Genomic DNA, 7,617 nt, shown 5'->3' on the forward strand with positions numbered 1-7,617 from the left:
TTTTCACGTCGTGGACGTGAATTTATTCGCTGTTGACTGTTAAGATGCCAGATACAATACCACCTGGACTACATTTACAAAATAAAAAAACATACGCCTCAACCCAGGATCAACACCTCGACCTCCTGCATGCAACCCAAAACTCTATCCACTGCACCAACTGTACAACACGCGCAGTGAGTGCTGACAGAGGTAGTTACCCCACACGTTGTTACAGTGTTGCCAGATTGCCATTCTTCAACGTCCTTTTTCTGCCAGATATACTCGCAGGACGAACTTTTGTGAGAGACATTTTTTTATTGCTGGCATGTGAGGAATCGCGCTGCGACGCCCGAGTGCGCAAATTTCGCTTCACCCTGTATATACCGGTATATATGACAACCATATTAATTTGATTACGTACTCTTCCAAAGTCGTCCGCCTCTGTGGTGTAGTGGTTAGCGTGATTAGCTGCCACCCCCGGAGGCCCGGGTTCGATTCCCGGCTCTGCCACGAAATTTGAAAAGTGGTACGAGGGCTGGAACGGGGTCCACTCAGCCTCGGGAGGTCAACTGAGTAGAGGTGGGTTCGATTCCCACCTCAGCCATCCTGGAAGTGGTTTTCCGTGGTTTCCCACTTCTCCTCCAGGCGAATGCCGGGATGGTACCTAACTTAAGGCCACGGCCGCTTCCTTCCCTCTTCCTTGCCTATCCCTTCCAATCTTCCCATCCCTCCACAAGGCCCCTGTTCAGCATAGCAGGTGAGGCCGCCTGGGCGAGGTACTGGTCATACTCCCCAGTTGTATCCACCGACCAAGAGTCTGAAGCTCCAGGACACTGCCCTTGAGGCGGTAGAGGTGGGATCCCTCGCTAAGTCCGAGGGAAAAACCGAACCTGGAGGGTAAACAGACGATGATGATGATTTATTTATTTATTTATTTTGGACATCTAAGGACCACGGGATGTAATACTGTGCCTTCATCTTTCCTTTCTTGACTTCCAACAGTTCTTCATCCTTTCACTTTGCTGTGTCCTCTCTTGTGTCCAGGAAGCTGCTTGAAAATAACAATGAATGACATCTTTTCCCTTAAGTGTTTATTACGGGTTGCTGTTACGTCGCATCGATAAAAGATTCCTCTTCTCCTCCTCCTGGAAACCGTTGAAATTTTGTATCAGTCTTCTGAAAGTTGTTCTGTTTTATGTTTTATCATCAGTTATTCCAATCTCTGTCGTATTTTTCGTTTCTTTTTCTCTTTTTTTTTTTCTCCTTGGATCTACTGGTCACCACAGCTTGCTTTTGTAAACATGGTTAAACGCTCGTTTTGTCAATCTGCTGTTTTATTTTTAATCTCCCCATCTGTTGAGGTTGATTATTCAGATGTATCATGAGACAATTTCATTACAGTATTTTTGTAAGCAATGTGTTCGTGCTTAATTATAAATGTAATTCGTAGCCTATATGGTCATAACAAGTCTATATTATGACGTTCAAAGAAGGAAGTCACAGTAGAAGGACTGAAAGGCTTGCAACAATAAGGAAGTTGCGTTGGGGAGGCGAGAAACTGTTCACTTCTGCAAAAGCCGTGAGAATCAACCAGGACTTTACCCAGGACTGTGCTTCGAAAAGTATCACATCCTCCAGAAATTCCGATAAACATGTGGGGAAAACCTATCTGTGTCTTTCTTATGTCTTTGTGTACAATATTTTTGCATTTGAACCTGTACAAAGTTGTTGTAAATAAGTGTTTCATAATATATCTCCCAGTATGGCAAAAAATGACTGAAATAATTACAAGTTGGGAGACATTATGGGTAGGAAAATATTCGAGGGCAAAGGGTGAAGAACCTCAGCTGTTGTTTGATAAATGTCGATAGCCTTATTTTGATTCCGAGCAGTTTCAGGGTTGGGATTGTGCCGACCAAGGTATTCGCAGTAATCTTCTATAGCACAACATTTCCAAAGAATCGATCCGGAGACAGTCTGTCTTTCTTTAAATTCCAGGTTTCTGTTGCGTAGGTGGCAACGGGATTACAGTGAGTGTCCGTAATAGCATAAGTTTCGTCGTTAGCGTAATGGAGATGTCTTTCCATATGCGAGTAAGTTTTGCTGTCGAAATTCTCACCATCGCGACGCACATGCGCCCCTCTGGTTCTCAGTCCCCAGTGTTAGAGACAACAGATCCGAGGTACTCAAAACAGCTGACCACTTCATAGTTAGCAACCGTCGCGATGTCAGGCAGGTTGTTGTTATGGTGATATATAAACACCATGTTGTTAAGTTCATACACTCTCCCATGTTCGTGTATTCTCTCCATGATAGTTTCTAGTTCGTGCAGATCTTTTGTAATGATCAAAGTGTCGTCTGCGTATCGAAGATGACTCGCTTGTCAACCTCCAACTACAATGCCGTCATTCCAGTTTTCAAATACGTGGTCAAAATAACGTAAGAGCCTCCCATGAATAATTTCGTGTATGTGTCAAAGGCACTGAATTTCTTGCGATCGACTTCCCTCACTATCCATGTTTCTGATGCATTCAGTTATATTACACAAAGGAACGCATTAAGCAGTCGGACTACCTCAGGTGTAGAGTCTCCAAGTTTGACATAAGTCATCCAAGTTACACGAACTTGTCTTTAACTTCAAAACGTTGGGAGGTTGTTATTAGCTCGCTCTATTACATCGGTTTGGTCTTGCTTTCATTTATATGTAGGTTCAAGGCTTCACTCTCTTTCTTCAGATGTTTGAGGACGTGTTCGAGTTCCTTTATGCTTGCCGCAATCTTTACTGTGCCATAAACATACCTAAGATTGGTTATGCTTCTCCTATTTTTGACAATAATACGGTACTTTCTTATTTTTCAAAGACCCGTCTCGTGGTGAATTTTTCATCTATATATTAAAAAAGATTATGAAAACTAAAGTCAGTCAGTCTGGCCATTCTATCCGATCGATTTCCTTCATTTTTTTAACTGAAAGGTATTCATGCACAGATTTGTTATCAGATACTATAAATCACTTAACTTCCGCCTTCCTCAAATTATTTGATTTTTTCAATTTTTTGTCTCTTTGAAGCAATCATATATTTGGTTCTAATTGAGATACGGAGTTTTGGCCTAAGAACACTCAGTGGATGAAGCTATTTCATTTCAGCTCTTAACTATTCAAATTGGTTGATTCTAAGGAAAGTTATGAGTGCACATTCAATTTGACGTCTCATTTCAACATTTTTCTCATTGAAGCAATCATATCTTTCGTTCTAATTGAGGAACGCAGTTTGCTTTTGTCTAAAAAATACTCAGTGGATCAAGCGCTTTCTTTTGAGGTAATAACTACTTAAATTGGTATATTGTGAGAAAAGTTATGAGTACATTTGTCCCCATGACGAAGATCTTTGAAGGACTTTTTAACAGTTCGGCGCGTAGTGTTGTTCCAAGGAACTTTTAATTCAATTTCTTTGTGTGATGTATTTTCAGGTGGTTTGTTGACATAATATTACATTCTATTACCACAGCAGATCATGTGCTTTATTTCATTAACACGAAACTTTGCAAATACATCCGTGAGAATAGTAACGAACAACACCATACTTTGTACATTGCGGGCGGAGCCAACGGGAAACTGCTAGTAGATATTAAAACGTACGGAAGACAGTATAAAGCATTGACGCACTCCTGATTGCTCACAGATCGGATTTGATTGTTTGCTATCTCTGGAACACGTCCAGGAAAATGGCGGACAGAAGTGATTCGGTTTATTAACTCGCACGAATCAGGGCAGTTTTACGATCCAAATCTAGGATTAGTTGTAAGGAACACAGCGGGATATGTCAGGTTTTTTTGCTGGATGATAGAAATCAAATGACCTAATAGCGATGTATAAATGAACCGTTGTAGGAGACCAGAAAACCTAGCTTTATGACGATAGCACAGTATACCCTTTCAGTACTCTTTTCTGCGCGACATCTGTATTGCTATAAGCCACGCGTGTTGTCGTACTCAAGGATCTTGTAAGACGGTTTAACTTCTCCACACTATTCTGTTATCTGCGGATATTTAAAAAAAAAAACTTGATACCGAGTGCAGTGATCAATGATCAAAGAAGAAGAAGAAGAAGATACACCAAGTTGGACCGTTCTATTACTGCTAAATGAAAGTAGTACATTCCGAAGTTTATACATGTCTTGTTTTCTGTCTGTACTAATGAAGAATTTGTAGACTGTGATTTTGAAGACTTTCCTTCTACCCTCGGGACTTTAAAGGTAACAACTCTTATTCATGACCAGAAATCATGTATCATCTTGTGTTATGATGTCTTAGCGTATCATTTCGTTTTTACATAATTCGTATTTGCGTTCACACGACCGGTCATCATGGGAAAACGTCAACACCAGAAGGATAAGATATGCATTACTTACACAGAATGGACGACTCTATATGGAGGAAAGAAAACTGGTAGTGATGTCGCTAACTTCCGAAGGCTACCATTCGATCATTGCTGCCTTTCTCTTCAGCCTTTTGAAAATCCTCACTGTGATTCAGATGGAAATATTTTTGATCTCAAGTTCATCATTCCATACATAACCAAATTTAACAGCAATCCTGTTACCGGAGATAAACTTGACTCGAATTCTCTTATAAAACTGAATTTTCAGAAAAATTCTGAAGGTGAATATCATTGTCCAGTTTTGTTCAAGACTTTTAACCGACAGTCTCATATTGTGGCAATCAGAACAACAGGAAATGTTTTCTCATATGAGGCTGTAGAGCAATTGAATATTAAAGCAAAGTTTTGGAAGGATCTTTTAACTGATGAACCCTTCGTAAAAGGAGACTTGATAACTCTTCAAGACCCTGTAAATATTGATAAATGCAATATATCTTCATTTTATCACATCAAGCATAATATTCGAGTGGACACTGAGGGAAGGCGTGAAACATCTGCAGCTCTGAGGACTGTCTCATCAGAGACTCGAGAGATTCTTCAAGAACTCAACAAGGAATACAAGCCCTGTAAGGCAAAAGCAGAAGAGGAAAGGAAAATAGCTGACAAGTTTAATGCGGCTCATTATTCTACGGGTGCTGTCGCAGCGGGCTTCACATCCACCTCCTGTGTACCTTTAACACAACACGAGGCTGGCATCATTGATGAGGATTTGGTTCGTTATGAACGAGTGAAGAAGAAAGGATACATCCGGTTAGTTACAAATTTTGGTTTCTTAAATTTAGAATTGCACTGTGATATGGTTCCAAAAATCTGTGAGAACTTCCTAAAATTAGCTCAGAGAGGATATTATAACGGCACGATATTTCATAGATCCATTCGTAATTTTATGATTCAAGGTGGTGATCCTACAGGTACTGGACATGGTGGTGAGTCAATGTGGGGAAAACCTTTTGAGGACTGTTTCAAGTCAAATCTATCACATTCTGACAGAGGAGTTCTCTCGATGGTAAGTAAAGGTCCAAATAGTAATGGATCTCAGTTCTTCATTACATATCGTTCATGCCGACATCTGGATGGGAAGCATAGTGTGTTTGGTCGTGTTGTTGGAGGTCTTAGCACACTCTCTGCAATGGAACGTATTGAAACCGATAACAAGGATCGGCCCGTGGAAAATATCGTTATTGAAAATGCTCAGATATTTGTTGACCCTTATCAAGAAGCAGATGATCAATTGGCTGCCGAACGAGAAGAAGCTCAGAAGGGAGCAACTGCACCAGCTTCCAAGAATGAAACGTTCAGAAGTGGAAATGGAGTGAGAAAGGTATACAAAGTAGGTGTTGGTAAATACATTGACATGAAGAAGTTTATGAAAGACCGAGTAGTTGATAATAGTTCTAAGTCTCGGTTAAAGAATAATGCGATGGTTGGCTATAAATTTGGCAATTTTAGCAGTTGGTGAAAATGTCGCTTTAGAGACCATTGCGAAATTAGTCGATCTACAAACTAGAATTTCTTATTTTAAAATTAATAAAGGGTTAATAAAATATTGAATATTGATCTTCTATTCTATCCACTCCCATTTCAGGATATGGACCCACTGGGTAGGCTAGAGTACCAAAGCCCTATAATTGACCTCCCTGGAAGAAGTATGTAACCAACAAATGAGTAATATTTCAGGAGAGATGAAAATTATTTTCGAGGTCTATTTCATGGTATACACTACTTGGACGTCCAGGATTTTACGGGATAGTACCGTATTCGTGACAAATGTTTCGCGTCTCGGACAGTTCCCATCCAGGAGGGCAATTGTCCCGTATTTTGAGAGAAATACGCCAATGTATCCATCTCGGATATGTATCAAGAGCTTTTTCTTCTTTCTTTCAAAGGGGACAGATTTCTTCACTCCTTAGTTTCTTTATCTGGCGTGAGTTCGTAGAATTTTAAAATTGTTTTTTAATTTTATTGTTTGCAGTTCTTGGGTTGTCCATCCTGGCGAATAAGACGGGTAATAGCGAACAGCTACCTGAGGTAGTCCGAGTCGACCGCATGTTCGTGTGAAATTGTCAGCTGTGAGAAATATTATGTTCTGTTGACTTGACTAGGTCTGAGCTGTTCATTTCTGTAAATTTTTCTTTGTCATGCAGAGATTTTTATGAAATTGCTAAGAATGACAAAAATCAATCAAACTTAACAGCACTTCAGAGAAATGAAAATATATTGAAATTTAAAGAACTGGTATGAATAATTAAATAAACAAAGTTTTTTCCTTGCCATTCACTTCTCCTGAAGCTCTCAAAGTACAACATTGTACAGGGCATGCAGGTATAGAAGGAAATGAAAAGGCAGATAAACTGGCCAGGAAAGGGATAGAAACACATTTTGTAGGCCCAGAACCTGTATGTGGGCTTTCCTATGGACAAGCCCAACACTACATAGGAAAATGGGTACAAAAGAAACAAATAGAGAACTGGAAAAATACTCCAGGATGTAGGATTGAAAAGGAACTGATAAAAGGACCAACGAATAAGCATACCAAAGAACTGTTGAAACTCAGCAGAGAAAATATAAGATGGGTAGTAGGACTGTTGACAGGACACTGCCATCTGAAGAAACACCTACATAGAATTGGAGTAATAAAGAGACAATATATGTAGGAAATGCAATGAAGCAGAGGAATCAGTTGAACACATACTTTTCGAATGTGAGGTGCTGGGTAGAATCAGACTCTCCACTCTAGGACTACCAGGTGAAGAGAGAGAAAAATCCAAGAAGACCCAATAAGAACAACCTGCAGCTTTGTGAAGGGAGCAGGTATATCTGGGTGGGAAGGAAGGAAGGAGAAACATGGTGGTAAAAGATCTTAGAGGTCGACGCTAATTAGGAACTAATATTTAGAGGCCCTATGAAGGAAAATAATAATAATAATAATAATAATAATAATAATAATAATAATAATAATAATAATAATAATAATAATGTTATTTGCTTTACGTCCCACTAACTTCTTTTACGGTCTTTGGAGACGCCGAGGTGCCGGAATTTAGTCCCGCAGGAGTTCTTTTACGTGCCAGTAAATCTACCGACACGAGGCTGTCGTATTTGAGCACCTTCAAATACCACCGGACTGAGCCAGGATCGAACCTGCCAAGTTGGGCTTAGAAGGCTAGCGCCTTAACCGTTTGAGCCACTCAGCCC

General features: G+C 40.0%; 1 pseudogene; it reads left to right on the forward strand.

The window, feature by feature from the left end:
* Nucleotides 1-4,348: 4,348 nt before the first annotated feature.
* On the forward strand, nucleotides 4,349-5,881 carry LOC136881790 (RING-type E3 ubiquitin-protein ligase PPIL2 pseudogene; annotated as a pseudogene).
* Nucleotides 5,882-7,617: the final 1,736 nt, after the last annotated feature.

This window comes from Anabrus simplex, chromosome 10, assembly GCF_040414725.1.
Source record: "Anabrus simplex isolate iqAnaSimp1 chromosome 10, ASM4041472v1, whole genome shotgun sequence".
Classification (NCBI taxonomy): Eukaryota; Metazoa; Arthropoda; class Insecta; order Orthoptera; family Tettigoniidae; genus Anabrus; species Anabrus simplex.